The sequence below is a fragment of the Ovis canadensis genome, chromosome 2, assembly GCF_042477335.2.
Source record: "Ovis canadensis isolate MfBH-ARS-UI-01 breed Bighorn chromosome 2, ARS-UI_OviCan_v2, whole genome shotgun sequence".
Lineage (NCBI taxonomy): Eukaryota > Metazoa > Chordata > Mammalia > Artiodactyla > Bovidae > Ovis > Ovis canadensis.
The window spans coordinates 186,662,333-186,681,379 of record NC_091246.1 but is presented as its reverse complement, the minus strand read 5'-3'; positions in this window follow the sequence as shown (position 1 = coordinate 186,681,379).

Sequence of the window (19,047 nt, the reverse complement as noted above, 5' to 3'; positions counted from 1 at the left end):
GGAAAATACAAGGATTCCACAGGCAATGTATACCTGACTGTGACTGACCTATGTTGATTTGTTTTATGAGCTAGTAACCATGGTAATGCACTATCAACATATATGAAAAAGCAGATTACTTTTCCAAATTGGTATTAAGATTGATGTGAGAAGGGCTTCCACATCCTAATTCTTACCATTAAATTTATCTACTTACCTAGCAAAAAGAATTTCTCAAGATTCAGAAAGAAAAACTTTCCTTGGATGTAGTTAGCTAAATTTTTAACACTTGTCTTCAGTTTCATTAAAAAAGGAATTGTGTAGTTTTATTGAACTTCCATTAGAAACACAGGAAAAAATTTTGACCTCTCAGATAGAGGTGATAGTTTCTATTTTCTTGATATTCTAATAAGAAAGGCTGGGTAGGAAAGAGCCACAAATGAAGTACAATAGAGCAATAGAGCAGGGGTTCCTAACTCCTGGGCCATGCATGAGCTGGTACTGGTCCTGGTCTGTGATCTGTTGAGAACCCTGCTGCATACCAGGAGGTGAGCAGCAGACAAGCGAGCAAAGCTTTATCTATATTTATAGCCGCTCCTCATAAGAACGGGATTAGGGTTTTGAGCAGATTCGTCCTATTGGTGAATTTAAAACATAAGAACAGGAATAGGTGTGCAGGAAAGGAGAAGACAAGGTGTCAGCGAGGGGCCAGCTCATAAATAAGGAGGGAACAAACCTAGGCCACATTCAGGAAGATTGTTCACCCCATAGTACTCACCCAATGAGGAACTGGGGAGGGACTTGAGTGCTAGGATAACTTGCTCGGTGTAGAAACTCTGGGTATGCCTGACCACCAGGCACTCCATCTTGCAAGACTGTCATTAAAGCCTCACTTCCCACCGCACCATGTGTCTCCCAGTCCATTCTCTGGTTTTAGGCTGATGAGCATGTTTCTCACGCTAGGCAGAGTAACTTTATTTTCTAATTTCATTTTTTAATTTTAAGTAATATTTATTCATTGTGAGTAAAAAGAAAAGACTCTGATGCTGGGAGGGATTGGGGGCAGGAGGAGAAGGGGATGACAGAGGATGAGATAGCTGGGTGGCATCACCTACTCGATAGACATGAGTTTGGGCAAACTCTGGGAGTTGGTGATGGACAGGGAGGCCTGGCGTGCTGCAATTCATGGGGTCACAAAGAGTCGCACACGACTGAGTGACTGAACTGAACTGAACTGAACTCATTGTAAAAATTTTGAGGAGTAGATATTCTCCCCCAAATCAAAGCTTGTTAACTTTTCCTTTTGTTTCCCTCCAATGGAATGAAAACATGTGTGGGTTTGTTGTTTCAGCATTATTACCGAGTCCAAGCTCATTCTCTTCACGGCACGGTAGGCCAGTAAATGGAAAGATGAGCTGTTGGGGCCAGAAATAGTGACTTTATTCAGAAAGTTAATAGCCCAAGAAGATGGTGGACTAGTGACCCTAAAAGCCATCTTGTCTGGGTTTGGATATTAGTTTCTTTTATAGAGAAAGATGCAGAGGTGAGGAAGTAAAGTTGAAAAAAAAAAAAAAGGTGATAGGTGGTTGCAACTATTTCCTGCTTCCTACCAGACTGGGAGCTGGGGAGTGAGGATGTGTTAATTTCTACTTTCCTGCAGCCATTCCCAGGTAGTCCTTGTCAAGATGGGCTACAAAGGGGCCACTAGTGACTACTTTAAGCTATAGGCAACTTCTAGACTCTGACTGATATACAAATGGACCATTATGGAAACTTTGAGCTATAAGCATCATCCCTTTATTGATTAACTTTTAGAAAAAGCAATAGAATACAAATGCTAAGGTAAAACAAACAGATCCAATGTAAAGTCAGATTTTTTCTTCCCTATTATAGCACGTGTATTTGTCAACAAATCAGTGCTTGGACGTTTTTAATACGTAAAAAATTACTCACTATACCTTATCCTTTACTTTTTTCTTTCCCTTTAAGAATATATCTTTGACTTAGTCTCATGTATGTTAACATTGATCCTCTAATTCCTTTCAATAATTGTGGATGTTTCTGTTGTAGATAGCATTCTATATTTGAAGAATGATATATTAATGGAAATTTAGATTACTTAAAGTTTTGTCATTGCAAATATGCTGCAATAAACAATTCACATAAATAACTTGACATTTTTTGTCAGTGTATCCACTAGATAAATTCCCAGTAAATATTCAAATGATCCATACTTTTTACTACAGATGCTGGCAAGCTGCTCTCTTAAAGATTTAGCAATTTATACTCTCAACACCATACAATTGTGTGAATGAGTGGCAGTTTCCCTGCAGATTCTACAGCAGATACAAACTGTTTTGACAAATGGATAGGTGAGAGTGTTGTCACATTTCTTATGCTTTTGTTTTCATTTTCCTGGTGACTTATAAGAAAGTAAGTATTTTCACAGGCTTATTGCAGTGCATACACACACACAAACACACAATTTCTTTTGCAGTAGTGTTATACACTGGCTGCTATCAAGGAAAGTCTTTTGCAAGATTGGATGTAGAAGGGAGCAACATGAAGTAATTTATAAGTAATGTACAATTACTAACATTATACATTATACATAATGTGAGGTAATGTATAATGTATGCACATATACATATTATCAGTTCAGTTCAGTTCAGTCACTCAGTTGTGTCTGACTCTTTGAGACCCCATGAATAGCAGCACACCAGGCTTCCCTGTCCATCACCAACTCCCACAGTTCACTCAGACGCACATCCATCAAGTCAGTAATGCCATCCAGTCATCTCATCCTCTGTCGTCCCCTTCTCCTCCTTCCCCCAATCCCTCCCAGCATCAGGGTCTTTTCCAATGAGTCAGCTCTTTGCATGAGGTGGCCAAAGTACTGGAGTTTCAGCTTTGGCATCATTCCTTCCAATGAACACCCAGGATTGATCTCCTTAGGATGGACTGGTTGGATCTCCTTGCAGTCCAAGGGACTCTCAAGAGTCTTCTCCAACACCATAGTTCAAAAGCATCAGTTCTTCGGCATTCAGCCTTCTTCACAGTCCAACGCTCACATCCATACATGACCAATGGAAAAGCCATAACCTTGACTAGACGGATCTTTGTTAGCAAAGTAATGTCTCTGCTTTTTAATATATTATCTAGGTTGGTCATAACTTTCCTTCCAAGGAGTAAGCATCTTTTAATTTCATGGCTGCAATCACCATCTACAGTGATTTTGGAGCCCCCCAAAATAAAGTCTGACACTGTTTCCACTGTTTCTCCACCTATATATGATGAAGTGATGAAACCGGATACCATGATTTTTGTTTTCTGAATGTTGAGCTTTTTTTTTTTTTTTTTTTTTTTTATTTTTTATTTTTTTTATTTTTTTTTAATTTTAGTTTTTTATTTTTTAAATTTTAAAATCTTTAATTCTTACATGCATTCCCAAACATGAACCCCCCTCCCACCTCCCTCCCCATAACATCTCTCTGGGTCATCCCCATGCACCAGCCCCAAGCATGCTGCATCCCACGTCAGACACAGACTGGCAATTCAATTCACATGATAGTATACATGTTAGAATGTCATTCTCCCAAATCATCCCACCCTCTCCCTCTCCCTCTGAGTCCAAAAGTCCGTTATACACATCTGTGTTTCTTTCCCTGTCTTGCATACAGGGTCGTCATTGCCATCTTCCTAAATTCCATATATATGTGTTAGTATACTGTATTGGTGTTTTTCTTTCTGGCTTACTTCACTCTGTATAATCGGCTCCAGTTTCATCCATCTCATCAGAACTGATTCAAATGAATTCTTTTTAACGGCTGAGTAATACTCCATTGTGTATATGTACCACAGCTTGAGCTTTAAGCCAACTTTTTCACTCTCCTCTTTCACTTTCATCAAGAGGCTTTTTAGTTCCTCTTCACTTTCTGCCATAAGGGTGGTGTCATCTGCATTTCTAAGGTTATTGATATTTCTCCTGGAAAACTTGATTCCAGCTAGTGCTTCTTCCAGCCCAGCATTTCTCATGATGTATTCTGCATGTAAGTTAAATAAGCAGGGTGACAATATACAGCCTTGATGTACTTCTTTTCCTATTTGGAACCAGTCTGTGGTTCCATGTCCAGTTCTAACTGTTGCTTCCTGACCTGCATACAGGTGTCTCAAGAGTCAGGTCAGGTGGTCTGTTGTTCCCATCTCTTTCAGAATTTTCCACAGTTTATTATGATCCAATCAGTCAAAGGCTTTGGCATTGTCAATAAAGCAGAAATAGATGATTTTCTGGAACTATCTTGCTTTTTCCATGACCCGGCGGATGTTGTCAATTTGATCTCTGGTTCCTCTGCCTTTTCTAAAACCAGATTGAACATCTGCAATATGTAAATACACACTGTATATAACATTATTCATAGCATGAGGTAATGTATAAGTAGAGACTACATTATGTAACACGTATGCTCTCATAGGCCAGAGGAAAGAGTCATTGGGAACAATGGAGTGGGACCTATTCACAAGAAACAAAATAGAGGCTTATTCAAGAAATACTAGTGGAGGTAATATAAATAAAACTTTTAAATGTGTTTATTTAAATATTGGTTTAGTGTGGCCTCTTAGGTTTTGGCAGGGCTTCCCCAGTAGCTCATCAATAAAGAATCTGCCTGCAATGCAGGAAACACAGGAGATGAGAGTTTTATCCCTGGGATGGGAATATCACCTGGAGGAGGACATGGCAAGCCATTCCAGTATTCTTGCTGGGGAAATCCCATAGACAGAGGAGCCTATTGGGCTATGAACTTTGGGGCTGCAAAGAATTATATATGACTGAAGTGATCAAGCACTTGTGCACACACACACACACACACACACACACACACGCACAGGCCTGCCCTGGGTTTTAGCATCTATCATAATAGGATTATATCAAGGTAGTTGCAGGTCCTTGAATGAAAGACATGAAACTGACTTGAACCTGGACCATATCCTCAGTAGAACTATCCCAGAAAACCTCAGAGATTTGGCCAATAAGTAGACGCTTGTTGAAATTATGGAACTCTTTGTTACACAGCATTATCTTTCAGAACCCTGCCTCATATAATTACAAAATTAAGTATCACATAGACCATATTATTACTATTATCTAAAGAAAGGCTCAAAGCATTTGAGAAAGATGATCAAGATGATATGTTAAAGGAAAGGCAGTCATGATATAAACCTATATCAGAACACAAATACAGACGAGTGAGTTGTTTCTATTATTATTATGGTCCTCCTAAAATTTTTAAAGTCATTGAACAGAGTGGGGTGAGGGCAATAACAAGGATATTAATTAAAGAAGTAGATAATATGTAATTTAAAGTAGTGTAAAATGAGAGGAAGGGAACACATGTAAGAATTAAAGATTTTAAAATTTAAAAAATAAAAAACTAAAAAAAAATGAGAGGAAGGGTTAGAATTGAAGAAAGTCAAAGTCAAAAGAATGGAGTAATATTTTATCGTGAATAAGGGCAAATTCAGGATATTGGAATTTTGAATTATTGCTATATTTTTACAGTTCTAAGAGGGATCAACCATTTAGCAAGCAGGTACTTGATGCTCTTCATCGTGGTAAATAAAGCAGAATTGCAAAAATTCTCTTCCTTCGGGAAAATTATACCCATGCATTAAAATTCACCTAATAAATAATCAGTGATTTTACCTTAGAAAATACATACGTAGAAGAAGCAGCACCAAAGCTATTGAGAATTCTACAATTTATTCTGTCCACCAGACAAGATATGCATTTCTTTCCCAAAACTGCTTAACTTCTATGTGTGAGGTAAATTGCAATACTCATATTGGTGAAAGTAAGACAATTAAATGAACAATTAAACAATGCATGTAGGTGGTAGTGGCTGGATAATCTCCTTTTATACATTTTACTAATAAGGGAAGATCCCCTGGAAAAGAAAATTGCAACCCACTCTAGTGTTCTTGCCTGGGAAATCCCATGGACAGAGGAGCTGGTGGACTACAGTCTGTGAGGTTGCAAAGAGTCAGATACAACTTAGTGACTAAACGCCAGCAGCAATAAGGAAAGTAGAATTATTATACAGCAGAATATATTATTGTTTCAAGAAACTAGAAGACAGTATAGATTAGATAAATAAATCTAACAATGCATGTGGGTTTCCCAGGTGACGCTACTGGTAAAGAACCTGACTGCCAGTGCAGAATACCTAAGAGATGCAGGTTTCACTCCTGGGTCTGGAAGATTCCCTGGAGGAGGGCATGACAACTCATTCCAGTATTCTTGCCTGGAGAATCCCATGGACAAAGGAGCAGTCCATAGTGTAGGCAGGCTACAGTCCATAGTGTAACACAGTCAGACACTACTGAAGTGACTCAAGCACACACAACACATGGAACACTACAAAAAATAAATTGAAATCTAAAAAAAAGTTAGTGGGTTTGTAAAACCCTGTAGTAAAAATGCACACACACACACACACACACACACACACATATACAAACATATCCTTTATTAACAGTTGGAATATATCTCTTCAGTTCAGTCGCTCAGTTCAGTTCAGTTCAGTTCAGTCGCTCAGTTGTGTCCGACTCTCTGTGACCCCATGAATTGCAGCATGCCAGGCCTCCCTGTCCAGCACCAACTCCCGGAGTTCACTCAGACTCACGTCCATTGAGTCAGTGATGTCATCCAACCATCTCATCCTCTGTCTCATCCTCTGTCGTCCCCTTCTCCTCCTGCCCCAAATCCCTCCCAGCATCAGGGTCTTTTCCAATGAGTCAACTCTTCTCATGAGGTGGCCAAAGTTCTGGAGTTTCATCTTTAGCATCATTGCTTCCAAAGAAATCCCAGGGTTGATCTCCTTGAGAATGGACTGGTTGGATCTCCTTGCAGTCCAAGGGGCTCTCAAGAGACTTCTCCAACACCACAGTTCAAAAGCATCAATTCTTTGGTGCTCAGCCTTCTTCACAGTCCAACTCTCACATCCATACATGACCACTGGAAAAACCGTAGCCTTGACTAGACAGACCTTAGTCGGCAAAGTAATGTTTCTGCTTTTGAATATGCTGTCTAGGTTGCTCATAACTTTTCTTCCAAGGAGTAAGCATCAGTCGTTCAGTCATGTCCAATTCTTTGTGGCCCCATGGACTGCAGTACACCAGTCTTCCCTGTCCATCAGGAACTCCTGGAGCTTACTCAAACTCATGTCCATTGAGTCAATGATGCCATTCAGCCATGTCATCCTATGTCATCCACTTCTCCTCCCACCTTCAATCATTCCCAGCAACAGGATCTTTTCTAATGAGTCAGTTCTTCACATCACATGGCCAAAATATTGGAGTTTCAGCATCAGTCCTTCCAGTGAATATTCAGGACTGATTTCCTTTAGAACAGACTGGTTTGATTTCCTTGCAGTCCAAGGGACTCTCGGGAGTCTTTTCCAACACCACAGCTCAAAAGCATAAATTCTTCAGTGCTCAGTTTTCTTTATAGTCCAGCTCTTACATCCATACATGACTACTGGAAAAACCATAGCCTTGACTAGATGGAACTTTGTTGACAAAGTTATGTCTCTGTTTTTTAATATACTGTCTAGCTTGGTCATAAATTTTCTTCTAAGGAGCAAGTGTCTTTTAATTTCATGGCTGCAATAACCATCTACAGTGATTTTGGAGCCCCCCAAAATAAAGTCTGTCACTGTTTCCATTGTTTCCCCATCTTAGTAGATACTAATTTTTCATTAGTTCTCATTGATGAAATGAGTGCTCCATTTAAATAGTTGCATTGTTACAAAGCAAGATTGTGAGAGAATAAGCTTTTTTGCCCTAGCCACCACTCTTCAAATAATTTGTTTCATATCACTGTGTTTGGACTTCCTATTACTAAGCAGTGCTGATTAAAATAAAATGCACAACCTGAAAATTGAGAATTATGTTTTATTTGATGAACAAAACTGAGGACTTAAACCTTGGACACAGCCTCTCAGTTCTGTGAAACTATTTCAAAGAGGAAAGGTTATATAGGAGATTTTGCAACAAACACCAGGTAGCTGAACGTCAAAATATTATAAAATATAAAGAAAACCAGAAATTTCAAGTCAATGAATTTAGCACTTTTCTATGCATGGGAAGATGCCAGAGTCTGGGCTTACTGAAATCATTCCTTTGATATGCATCTCAGCTCTCTAGGATGAGTATCTTGTGCTTTCTCATCTTGAGTCTCCTCAGGGTGCAACTTTGGAGGGTGGCTACAGGGGCTGATAGCTTAATGACAGGCATTCTGTTCCTTTTCTAGGTTCCCTCCAGGCTAACTGTGAGTGCCGTTGTAATGTGATGATGGCTTGCTGACTGTAACATCCTTTGTTCACCTATATAGGAGGCAACATTTTTTTTCATTGACAGTAGTTATATTTAATATGTGTGTATCAATCAGCGTCTAGTTAGAAGATATAAGCACTACCAGGAATTTGAGAAAGAAAATTGTTAGCTAGGTGATTAAAGGTTAAAAGAAAATTATAAGTTATATAGAAGTTGTAAATGCATATCTCAGCTACTACTCTCCTGAAAACCCAGGAAATGAGAATAAGAAGTGGACAGACTTAATGTATCTTTCTATCCCCCAACTTAAATTCAGATCTCTCTGTAAAAGGTATGGCTGCACTAGAACACCAGCCTCCCAGGGCTGAAGAAACCTGCCAGAGAGGACAACCCAGAGCTCAGATGCAAGAGTGGCTTGTCCAGTGGTGAAAACTTGATGAATGGTGAGAACCATAGCTAGTCTACAAAGGTCCCTAAAACCAGTGCTATTAGACCTCCAACAAGCTGACTTACTGGGTCTCCTGCTATCAAAAATAACACATCAGAAGAAGGGAAAAGCCCTACAGTGCCCCCTCTAGCTCTTTTTATTAACAAAGTCTAATCTGGAGACAGCAGCAAAGGAAAAATGTTTACCAGCCACAGCTTCAGTACAGTTAACCTCTTTATCTATGGGTTCTGCATCTCCAGATTCAACCAACATCCTAACAAAAATATTTGGAAAAAAAAAATCCAGATAGTTCCAAAAAGCAAAACTTGAACCTGGGGATTTCTCTGATGATCCAGTGGTAAAGACTCCAGACTATCACAGCAGGAGGAGCAGGTTTGATCCCTGGTCTAGGAACTAAGATCCTACATGCTGCATTACCCAGTTAGGAAAACAAACATAAATGAATGAAAGAAAAAAATAAAATTAACACTTGTACTTGCTACTCATTGGCAACAATTTTCAACATTTGCATTGTATTTACAACTATTTACATAGTAATTATATTATATTAAATATTATAGGTAATCTAGAGATAAAAGGTGGTGCTAGTGGCCTGCCAGTTCTTGATGCAGGAGATATCTGTGACTTGGGTTGGATCCCTGGGTTGAGTAGATCCCCTGGAGGAGGCATGGCAATTCACTCCAGTATTCTTGCCTGGAGAATCCCATGGACAGAGGAGCTTGGTAGGCTACAGACCATAGGGTCATGTAGTCAGACACACCTGAAGTGAATTAGCACACACACACAGAGATAAAATATATGAGATGATGAGCATAGGTTATATACAAACACTGCTACTTTATATAAGAGACTTAAGCATCTGCAGATTATCTGCAAGGACCCTAGAATAAATCCCCTGTGAATACTGCGGGATGACTATATTGTTAAAGAGGATGAAGAAAGGGAGGTCTAGCAAGGAATTCTACCTGGCACAGCACGTATCAAGTAGATCATACATGCAGATGTTTTCCTTTTTTGGAACAGAATCAACTGCAGCCTCTTCTGTTTCACTGTCACATTTTGAAAAGCCAAAACTCCATGGGGGAAGAAAAATAAGAGAGAGAAAGTTAAAAATCCTGTCAAAACTTGGCTCAGAGGCAACACTAGCAGCCTGATTTAGCCACTCTTGCCTTGTAGCAACTTACATAGAGATGTCTCCCATTATAACAGCGTGTTAGCCTATTTAATTGAATAACTTTCCAGGAAGTTATCAGAAAGACAAAGTGATGTGAATGTCTTATTTAGCTACATATTTCTGGAAATACTGACAACTTGAATTTAATTATGCACATCTCCCTCTAAAGAAGCAAGATGAATGAAGAGAGATGAAGTATATGTCAGCGTTCCTTGGCCTGCTTTTATGGAACAGGGTATGTTTCAAATAATTTAATGTAAGATTAACTTTCTGTTTGCCTCATTTCCCTGTGATTAATTGAATGATTCTTCACTGGAGCAGTTTATCCTATATATCTTGCCACGAGAATCAATAAAGAGATCCAACTAATCAAAGTAGCAAATAATTTTGTAACTTAACTTTTTAATATTTTTTTTTCAATTTCAGTTCTTTTTTAAATTAATCAATATTCTTTTTTAGGGTAATTTTATGTTCATAGCAAAACTGAACAAAAACTATAGAGAACTCCCGTGTAGCCTTATTTCAACAAAACCTCACTTGCTATGAACTTCCCACCTCCCGACAGTACACACTGGTTACAGTCATAAACCTACATTGATACATCATTAACTTTTCAGTGTCTTTGATTTGTATTTTAGTTGTATCTAGCTTGTTGTTTTACATTCAGTTGTTGCTGTTCTTTCTCTGTCATGTTTGACTCTTTGAGATCCCATGGACTGCAGCACCCCAAGCTTCCCTGTCCTCCACTATCTTCTGAAGTTTGTTCAAGTTCATGTCCATATTACATTCAGTGGATTTCGACAAATGTATAATGATATTTATCTACCATTGTAGTATCATATGGAATATTTTTTGCTCTCATAATCTTCTGTGCTGTTTATCCATTCTTTTCTTCACTCCCACCTCTTCCAGCTTCTGGAGACCACTGATCCTTTTACCATCTCTGTAGGTTTTTCTATCCCGGAATTCCATATACATGGAATTGTACAGTATGGAGCCTTTTTTAGACTGGCTTATTTCACTTAATATTATACATTTAAGGTTCCTCCATGTCTTTTCATGGCTGAATAGCTCATTTATTTTTACCCCTGAATAATATTGTATGTCTGGATATGCCACACTTTGCTCATAATTTACCAATTGAAGGGTATCTTTTTTAAAATTTGTATTTATTTTTGGCCATGCTGGGTCTTCATTGCTGTGCAAGGGCTTTTCTCTAGTTGCAGAGAGTGAGAGCAGCTCTCTCATTGTGGTGCTCAGGCTTCTCACTATGGTGGCTTCTTTTGTTTTGGAGTAAGGGCTCTAGGGTGCTTGGGTTTCAATTTTCATGGCACATGGTCTCAAGAGCTGTGGCTAACAGGCTCTAGAGCAGTTACAGCACACAAGCTTAGTTGCTTCGTGGCACATGGGATCCTGCTGAATCAAGGATCAAACCCATGTCTCCTGCATTGGCAAGCAGATTTTTTACCGCTGAACCAACAGTGAAGCCCTGAAGGGAATCTTTTTGATCTCAAGTTTTGATAATTGTGAATAAAGCTGCTATAAACATCTGTAAGAAAATTTTTGTGTGGACAGAAGCTTTCAACACATTTGGGTAAATACCAAGAAGTGTGATGGCTGGGTGTATGGCCAAGAGTCATTTTGTTTTGCAAGAAGCTGCCAAACTGTCATCCAAAATGCCTCTACCATTTTGTGCTCCCACTAGCAATGAATAACTGATGCACAACCTTGCATTTGATGCTGTCAGTGTTTTGGACTGTGGCTGTTCTGGAAAAGTATGTAGTGGTCTTTTCATTGTCTTTATTGTTGAGTCTTATCAATCAAAGTACTTTTCTTTAATTAAACACTTGTTTCTGGTGTGTTCCACAAAAGTATAATTTTTTCTTTATTTATCTGCTTTAATGACTGTATAAAAATAGAAAAATAATTTGGAATAGATAATAAAGTACATAGCATAGCACATTAAATAGGAAACACAAAGTATTTACTGACTTCCTGACTTCTAAAGAAGACATTTAAGTAAACATCAGGTACTATGACTATAAATAAAAAATGATACTATCAATGATCATAATACTAGCTGTTGACATTTATTGAATAGCAACCTTGTGCCATGCATTGTCTCAGGTACTTCTTAAGTATTAACTCACAATGCCCTGATAATTGAATATTTGTATCACAGCTTTTTACAGATAAAATGCTTCAGTCAGTTCAATTCAGTTCAGTCGCTCAGTCATGTCCGACTCTTGGCAACTCCATGAATCGCAGCACACCAGGCCTCCCTGTCCATCACCAACTCCCAGAGTTCACTCAGATTCACCTCCATCGAGTCAGTGATGCCATCCAGCCATCTCATCCTTGGTCGTCCCCTTCTCCTCCTGCCTCCAATCCCTCCCAGCATCAGAGTCTTCTCCAATGAGTCAACTCTTTGCATGAGGTGGCCAAAGTATTGGAGTTTCAGCTTTAGCATCATTCCTTCCAAAGAAATCCCAGGGTTGATCTCCTTCAGAATGGACTGGTTGGATCTCCTTGCAGTCCAAGGGACTCTCAAGAGTCTTCTCCACACCACAGTTCAAAAGCATCAATTCTTCGGCGCTCAGCCTTCCTCACTGTCTAACTCTCACATCCATACATGACCACTGGAAAAACCATAGCCTTGACTAGACGGACCTTTTTTGGTAAGGTAATGTCTCTGCTTTTGAATATGCTGTCTAGGTTGTTCATAACTTTTCTTCCAAGGAGTAAGCATCTTTTAATTTCATGGCTGGAATCACCATCTGCAGTGATTCTGGAGCCCCCAAAAATAAAGTCAGCCACTGTTTCCCCATCTATTTCCCACGAAGTGATGGGACCAGATGCCATGATCTTCGTTTTCTGAATGTTGAGCTTTAAGCCAACATTTTCACTCTCCTCTTTCACTTTCATCAAGAGGCTTTTTAGTTCCTCTTCACTTTCTGCCATAAGGGTAGTGTCATCTGCATATCTGAGGTTATTGATAAATTATTTTTTTAAATTCACATACAAATAGTAGAACTGATATTGCAGTACAGATTTGCCTAATCTCAAATCAATTCATATTTAGCTATGTTATACTGTCTCACTGTGTCTAATTCTATTATATAGATTAAACATGTCACACAAGTAAAGAAAAGAGCTTGTAGAAGCCCCATCTGTCCCCTGCCCATGGTTGGTTCAGGAATTATTCGAAAGAGGCACAGAATGCCTTTCTTCAACTCAACTCCTAAGGTCCTTATTATCAGCAACTCCTGGTACCTCGGCTTATTAGTCTCCATTTCCAAACTTCTGTATTATTAATCCTTTTCTTGTTGAGTATTCAGCTCAGGCCTCAAGAGCCCTGTCAGCATCTGTGGCAGAAGCAGCAATATTCCAACAGCCGGATTCAGCTGAACATTCAACCTTATAGGTGACAGAACATACAACCCCCCACCCCCCACCCCACCCAATATGTGCATGTCTTCAGGCCCCATGTGTATTTTGAAAGGGATAGGTCACTGGATTTTCTGAATCTAACCATAGATGGGGAAACAGTGGAAACAGAGTCAGACTTTATTTTAGGGGGCTCCAGAATCACTGCAGATGGTGACTGCAGCCGTGAAATTAAAAGACGCTTACTCCTTGGAAGGAAAGTTATGACCAACCTAGATAGCATATTAAAAAGCAGAGACATTACTTTGCTGACTAAGGTCCATCTAGTCAAGGCTATGGTTTTTCCTGTGGTCATGTATGGATGTGAGAGTTGGACTGTGAAGAAGGCTGAGTGCCGAGGAATTGATGCTTTTGAACTGTGGTGTTGGAGAAGACTCTTGAGAGTCCCTTGGACTGCAAGGAGATCCAACCAGTCCATTCTGAAGGAGATCAACCCTGGGATTTCTTTGGAAGGAACAATGCTAAAGCTGAAACTCCAGTACTTTGGCCACCTCATGAGAAGAGTTGACTCTTTGGAAAAAACTCTGATGCTGGTAGGGATTGGGGGCAGGAGGAGAAGGGGACGACCAAGGATGAGATGGCTGGATGGCATCACAGACTCGATGGACATGAGTCTGGGTGAACTCCGGGAGATGATGATGAACAGGGAGACCTGGCGTTCTGCGATTCATGGGGTCACAAAGAGTTGGACACGACTGAGCGACTGAACTGAACTAAACTGAACTGAACCCATACCACTTAGGAGATGAAGACACAGAACTCTCTGCAACTTTTCAAGCCCCCCTACCATATACTGTTCCTACACCATGTGCTTTCTCTTTCCCATTCTTCATAAACATTTCAACTGCTATGACAATTATTTTCTATTGTACATTTCTAATTTTCTACTTATATTAATATATTGTTATTATATATTAATCCCTGCAATGAAATGATTTTTGCAATGAAATGAGTCACACAAAATTTTTACTTTCCCAGAGCACATAAAAATTATGATTACACTATTTACCATCTAAATGGGACTTCAGGTGTCTCAGTGGTAAAGCATCCACCTGCCAATGCAGGAGATGCGAGTTGGATCTCTGGGTCAGGAAGATCCCCTGGAGAAGGAAAATGTAAACTGCTTCAGTATTCTTGCCTGGAAAATCCCATGAACAGAGGAAACAAGCAGACTATAGTCCATGGGGTTGCAAAAGAGTTGGACACAATATAGTGACTAAACATCAACAGTCATCTAAACATAGGCACCAATTATACTTGCTGACATTTTGAGGTTGAGTGAGGTATGCTGGTCAAGAATATGAATTCTAAGAAAATAACTGTTGTCTCTCCTGGGTTTGAACATCTAATCGTCAGTGCAAGACCCTCTTCCCCCACTACTTTTTTCTTTCTCTGGCTCAGTGTCCCACAACATTCAAAAAAGAAGCTGATTTATCTGTTTAGGTTGCTATGAGACTATTAGAAAGAACAAATCCCTACCTACACCCAAAAGACATATGTGATGTGTAGGAAAGTATTCTCTCTTTAAACAACTGAGACTTTGAGGATTGCTTCCTATAGAAAATTACAGAATGTACTATGGAAACTGGTACTTAGAATTAGGGTACTATCATAATTTGAAAAAGCCTAAAATATATACCTGGATGTAAGGAAAAAGCATATGCTATTGAGAGTTGGAAACATGACAGTCCATGGAAGGAAGAGGCATGATACTAGTTCATATTTTCACCTGTGATTTGAAAGGCAGACAATGGCTCCAATACAAGCTATAGTTCTAGGAATAGAAGTTGGGAAAAAGAATGTTAATAATATTTGTCTATTGGCTTCTATTTGGTTGCATTTGATATGGTTATTCTAAGGTAAAAAAAAAAAAAATCTCCCCTTTGCGAGAAGGCAGAAAAGAGAATAAAGTTCAGAAATTTAGGGACAGGAGAGCTGGGTGTGGCAACATATTAATTCTAAAAAATAAAAAAACAAAATTGAGACATGCTATGAGCCACCATAGCTTTGGAACTGTGATGCTGGAGAAGACTCTTGAGAGTCCCTTGGACTGCAAGGAGATCCAACCAGTCCATTCTGAAGGAGATCAGCCCTGGGATTTCTTTGGAAGGAATGATGCTAAAGCTGAAATTCCAGTACTTTGGCCACCTCATGTGAAGAATTGACACATTGGAAAAGACTGTGATGCTGGGAGGGACTCGGGGCAGGAGGAAAAGGGGACGACAGATGATGAGATGGCTGGATGACATTACTGACTCGATGGACGTGAGTTTGAGTGAACTCCGGGTGTTGGTGATGGACAGGGAGGCCTGGCGAGCTGCAGTTCATGGGGTCGCAAAGAGTCGGACACAACTGAGTGATTGAACTGAACTGATGAGCCACCAAGGCCAACGAGAGCTCAGCATAATGGCAACTAGGAAATCTAGGTTAAACCCAGACACCAATATTTAAAATACCTGAATGGGTTGAAAGAACCAGGTAGTCGTAACAGTTTTTTTGTTTTTTTGGTTTTTTTTAGGGTAAGGATGTTGGCTCTCTTATCAAACCATTAGGCTCAGAATATCCACAATAAAACCAAATAAAAAGAAATGTATAGTCTAAGCCCATGCATATGGTTAATGACACATGGAGTTGTATAAAAGCAAATAGGTAACAAGCAACATTTTTTTAAACTAAATTTGAAGATTTTTGTCTGCCAAAGACATAATAATACTGAAATAAAAAATGATTTTGACTGCCCAAACCTTTTACAATCAAGAAACAATCTAAAAAAGTCTTTCTAACCCCTGTCTTAGTTTCCCTGGAGGACTTATTCTGCAATGCCTACTTCAAAGCTGGCCAAGGAGAAAGATAAAAATGCAAGTGCTAAGAGACTATATAGTTCTGAACTGTATTTGCAATGATGTTTACATAGTGAACAGCTTTGGAAAATAGAAAGAATGTCTCTTTAGGCAAAAATCTGGAATGTTTACTGTCCGTAATAAGAAAGATAATGTCTCTTTCTGAGTCAGGTAGTCTTACTGCCTCTTATAAAAGACATGTGTTCCTTAAATTCATATTTTTTGGAATAATGCAACCCACTGTATTATTCAAGGATCATCTGGTCTTCTTAATGTCACACTGTGGGAATTGAGAGAGGAGACAGGCACAAAAAATGTTGACTTTCTTGCTAGTGCTGTTATTGTGAATAATAAAATTATTTGCCTCTATTCCAGGACTCAAGTTTTTTATCAACATCTATGAAACTATAGCAGTTACTATGTTTAACCACAAACATGGTAGAATCTCAAACCTTTCACAGTGTCTGATAGACAAGACCACAAAAGACATGTCAAGGCAACCCACAGAAACACATATTATAAACTTAAGAAGAATAAATGGAGTGGGATTCATACCTTAATAGTTTATTCCTACCCACTAATCTCAGAATATATGTCCTTTGGAATGTATGCTCAATGAAATTTTAGAGTTGCTACAGACTAATGGATCATACATGGTCCTCATTTTTCTCTTTCCTAAATAACAGTGTTTGTTGTGACTAGAATTTTTCTAAACCCCAATTGTCAGTATATATTAGATGTATGGAGTGTACATAATTTGTGTTTTTAGTTCAATAGCATCCGTAACTGCAGTTTATGTTAGAACTCACTATACCTCATCAGGGAAAATGTTGCTTGAGTTTGTTGATATGACTGAATGTTTGGATGGGTATATTTTATCACTTGGAGAGACAGTATGTCAAATATTCATTGACTAGAACAAAGACCGTGATAGACTTATCAGGTGCCATATTTATGTCAATCAACTTCTAGGTCCAGTTTTGTTACATTATCAATTTACATTTCTTTACAATTTCATTTTCTCTTAATTACTACTGCTTTATTATATATTTTCCAACTAGTAAATTCTCCCACTATTTTCTCCTTCAAATATATTTTAGTAGTAGCTATCCTTTCCAAGCCTGTAAATATGTTGGAATTTTGACTGTCAATTTAAATACATACAGACATATGCACACATGTGTGTATACACACACTAATTGTTGGAGATTTTATTGGAATTGCATTATATCTGGAGGTATGATGAGAAACGTCATCTTTATATTACTCTCTCTTCCATCCCAGAAACATTGTATATGCCTCCCTTCATTTAGATCTTCTTTAATGAAACTCAATATTTTTATGTTTTTCCATAAAATTCTTTACATCTTTGTTTAGACTTAGTCCTAGGTATTTTTATTTTGGTGCTATTGGAAATCAGATATTTAAATTTCTATTTTTCCTTTTATATATCAACACATTGCTTTTTAAAATATATTTATTCAAAATTATTCACAAATTTTCTTACTAAAATAATATTTAGCTGTGGAATCTTTAGATAATCTTTCATACTTATCATACTATATGTGAATAATGAATCATTTTTTTCTTCCTTCTAATCTCTTTACCTTTATTTATTTTTTCTTGCCTGCAAGTGAATCAAAAATATGAAATAGAAAATGTTTACAGTTATCACTGTAAGTCACTTTATATTGATCCTTTTCTCAAAGGAAGTACTTTGAACATTTTATTAAAGGAAGAAAGTTCTTACAGATTTTTATACTGCTAAATTATTGCATCCCATTCACAATAACTACATCCCTATTTATATAAATAGGGCATAATATTACAAACTTAATTTGGTTAAAATGAATTAAATATATAGACATTTCTCAGCTGTGGCCAAATGTTTAAAACCACCTTTAGCACAGCTAAAACTTTCAGCTAAAACTCTGATAAAACTTTCTATGATGATGGTAAAGTTCTATTCTATATTGTATACTGTGGCTATGGAGCTCTTAAAATGTGGCAAGTGCAACTCAGGAAACAAATTTTTAATTTTATGTCAGTTTAACTAATTTAAGTAGCTCCATGTGAATATTGGTTTTTGTCCACTGGATATCAAAACTTTAGAGCAATTTTTGTTTGCTAAATAGAGGCCATAAAGTGAGTTCTAGTCACTCAGTCATGTCCAACCCTTTGCAACCTCATGGATTGTAGCCTGCTAGGCTCCTCTGTCCATGGAATTCTCCAGGCAAAAATACTGGAGCGGGTTGCCATTTCCTTCTCCAGGAGATCTTCCCAACCCAGTGATAAAGCCTGAGTCTCCTGCATTGCAGGCAGATTCTTTACCCTCTGAGCCATCTCTATTTTGGGAAGCCCCAAATATAGGCCTTATGTAGTACCAACTTATAACTGGTATCAAGATTGAAGAGAATGAAAGAAAAAAGAAGTAAATTGTCCATAATCTATAAAACTCCTAGAGGAGAACATAGGCAAAACACTCTCTGACATAAATCTCAGCAGGATCCTCTATGACCCATCTCCCAGAATATTGGAAATAAAAGGAAAAAGTAAACAAATGGGATCTAATTAAAATTAAAATCTTCTGCACAACAAAGGAAACTATAAGCAAGGTGAAAAGACAGCCTTCAGAATGGGAGAAAATAATAGCAAATGAATAAATTGACAAACAACTAATCTCAAAAATATACAAGCAACACCTGCAGCTCAATTCCAGAAAAATAAATGACCCAATCAAGACATGGGCCAAAGAACTAAACAGACTTTCTCCAAAGAAGACATACAGATGGCTAACAAACACATGAAAAGATCATTCAACATCACTC